The sequence below is a fragment of the Somniosus microcephalus genome, chromosome 11 (assembly GCF_052327205.1).
Source record: "Somniosus microcephalus isolate GS21.2 chromosome 11, FLI_Smic_1.0, whole genome shotgun sequence".
NCBI lineage: Eukaryota > Metazoa > Chordata > Chondrichthyes > Squaliformes > Somniosidae > Somniosus > Somniosus microcephalus.
The window spans coordinates 92,731,819-92,735,393 of record NC_140997.1 but is presented as its reverse complement, the minus strand read 5'-3'; positions in this window follow the sequence as shown (position 1 = coordinate 92,735,393).

Sequence of the window (3,575 nt, the reverse complement as noted above, 5' to 3'; positions counted from 1 at the left end):
GTAACCAATTCTGAGGCCTAGTAAAGAAGCCCCCAGTACAGTAGCCTGGATTTTGTGGTGATGGCAGTTTCTTCAGGGAATTCGGTCACGGTTCAGTGATGTGTAGCACAGCAGGGTGAAAGGTCACGAAAGCTGCAGTTTATGAGTCGTGTCCAGTAACCTCCCTTTGACCAGGTGAAATCCATGAAGAATGTGAAGCATAGAAACATAGAAGATAGAAGCAGGAGTAGGCCATTCAGCCCCTCGAGCCTGCTCCGCCATTTAATGAGATCATGGCTGATCATCCAAATTCAGTACCCTGTCTCTGCTTTCTCCCCATATCCCTTTAGCCTTAAGAAATATATCTAACTAACTCCTGCTTGAATATAGTTAATGAATTGGCCTCAACTGCCTTTTGTGGTAGAGAATTCCACATGTTCACCACTCTGGGTGAAGAAATTCCTCCTCATCTCTGTCCTAAATGGCTTACCCCTTATCTTTAGACTGTGACCCCTGGTTCTGGATGTTGTGTATTTTGAATGTTGTATTTGAATTGTCCCACATAGCTTACCGTAGTTGTGATGTGCAATGCACTATGGGAAATAGAGTGCATTGAGTTGAGAAGATTCTGGAAAGTGATGGCTGTGAACTGAACCCTGTCTCCTGCGTACTCTTTTAATTGTTATACAAGCAAGGTTATTAAACTCTTGAGATTTAACAAAAGTGGCGATGAGGACTTCTGAACTTACGTGGCTCTGCTGTGCGGAAGATAGTCGAGTTTTACGTGTTTAAAACTGTTATTTGTGCCGTGGACAGTTAATTAAAGTGAGTAAATCGGGAAGGACATTTATTCAACTGTGAAACGATCTGTGAATTGAAGCACTAAAATACTGATAGTGATTTTAGTTGAGTTCAACATTGGAAGGATCCTTAGTGAATGATAATTAGGAGCCTGAGAGAAGGAAAATGGCTGGAATTATCGGTAACATTGGACCGTTTGATGAGAATGTCGAACAATGGAGCTCATACACAGAACGATTTGAATACTTCACACAAGCAAATGACATTGGAGGGAACAAAGTAGTACCTACATTGTTAAGTGTGATGGGACCAAAGACTTTCAATCTTTTGCGTACTTTAGTGCATCCAGATAAACCAGGGACTAAACAATATAGCGAAATTGTGGAGATACTAAAAGGGCATTTTTCACCCAAACCCCTAGTCATAGCTGAGAGGTTTAGGTTCCACAGGCGTAACCAGGAAGAAGGAGAAACAGTGACCATGTTTGTAGCTGCACTACAAAGACTATCAGAGCACTGAGTTTAATGACGTGCTAAATGATACTATAAGAGACAGGCTAGTGTGTGGTATGAGAACTGAAGCCATACAGAAGAGACCATTAACGGAGAGTAATCTGACTCTACAAAAGGCCATTGAAATCAGTATTTCCATGGAATTGGCAGCTAAGGAAGCTCAACAGTTGGGTGCAACAGAAAAAGTGCACAAAGTAAGAACAGAGAGCCAAGGGCCATGCTTCCGTTGTGGCAAAACAGGGCATCTTGCGTCTGCATGCTGGTGTGTGGACATGGATTGCCACAGCTGTGGTAAAAAAGGACATATTCAGCGCGCATGCAGAAATAAAAAGGACACAGAGAAAACGTCAAAGACGGAAGGAAGAAAAAAAACATTCAGACAAAAGATAAAGAAGCATGTCCGCTCTGTAGAACAGGACAAAACAGAGGCAAGTGACACTTCAGAGGAGGAACTATCACTGAACGTGCTGACTATAGCTGGGGATTCGCATGGCTACTGGGTCTCACCCTTGCTAGAGGGGCAGCCTGTGCGAATGCAGATCGATACCGGGGCAGCAGTATCTCTTATGTCAGAGACAGTCTACAAAAAGACATTAAAGCACCTTCCACTTCAGCCAGCTAACATAGCGTTAAAGACATATACCAGTGAAAGAGTAACCATGAGAGGTATCACGGAGGTCACAGTTCAGTTGAATGGACAAACTAGGAAGTTACCACTCTACGTAGTTAAAGGAGACTGCCCCTCCCTGCTGGGACGTTCGTGGATGGAGAGGATAAAATTAGACTGGTCATCAGTCTACATGATGTCACAATGATCCAGGCTTACCCGCCATCTTAAAGAAACATGCAGACGTCTTTAATGGAGAACTGGGTAGCATGAAAGATATTACTGTGAAGCTTCGTATTAAGCAGGATAGCAAACCCAAGTTCATGAAGGCACGACCCGTACCTTATGCCATCAGACCAAAAGTCGAGGCTGACTTAGAAGCCCTAGTTGAAAGCGGAGTACTAGAACCAGTCAGCGTGAGTGAATGGGCAACGCCCATCGTACCAGTGCTCAAGAAAGGGGGTGGAGTTAGGATATGTGGAGATTTTAAAGTAACTGTTAACCCTGTATTGTCAGTGGAGCAATATCCGCTCCCCCATATTGATGATTTGTTTGCGGGACTTGCTGGGGGCCAGAAGTTTAGCACAATCGACCTCTGTCAAGCCTACCTGCAAATGCATGTGGATGAACAGTCACGAGAAATGCTGACTATTGTGACGCACAAGGGCCTATTTAGGTATCGTCGACTTCCTTTCGGAATTACATCAGCTCCAGCGCTTTTCCAACGTGCTATGGACCAGATCCTTAGTGGATTGTCTGGTGTCCAGTGCTACTTAGATGATATCTTAGTTACTGGGTGTGATGACCAAGACCATCTGCGTAACCTGGATGCAACGCTACAGAGACTGAGGGATTACGGACTCAAGAGTTCGCAGGGATAAATGCGATTTTTTCAGGCATCAGTTGAGTACCTCGGTCATGTGATCGATGCTACAGGCCTTCAGAAGGCACCGTCCAAGACCAAGGCAATCATGGATGCCCCAGCACCTGAAAATATCAGCCAGCTGCGTTCTTTTCTAGGGTTACTGACCTACTATGGACGGTTCATACCGAACCTAGCCTCGATGCTGAGGCCGCTGCATTGGTTGCTATGTAAAGACAAGAAGTAGGAATGGACTAACAAGTGCCAGGAGGCGTTCATGACAGCAAAGGACACGCTCCTGAAGTCAGAGGCTTTGACGCATTTTAACCCTTCATTACCAATACAGTTAGCTTGCGATGCATCGTCATACGGTGTGGAAGCGGTCATTTCTCATATCATGCCAAACGGAGAAGAGAAGCCGATAGCACTCGCATCTAGGACTTTGAACAGAGCTGAAACTAACTACGCCCAAATAGAACGAGAAGCACTGAGCATTGTTTTTGGCGTTCGCAAGTTTCACCAATATTTGTACGGGAGACAGTTCACCCTACTAACAGATCACCGCCCTCTCACGACCATCTTCGGGCCACATACAGGGATTCCGTCACTTGCTGCGAGCAGAATGCAAAGGTGGGCGCTGCTGTTGTCTGCACACACATTTGACATTAGATATCGTAAGTCTGACCTGCACGGCAACGCCGACGGTCTTTCCAGGTTGCCGCTGCCTGTCACCAAGCCTATGACGTGTAGCATGGACATCTGCTATTTTAGGCAGGTGGAGAACGCGCCTGTTACTTCGACACAGGTCCGACGA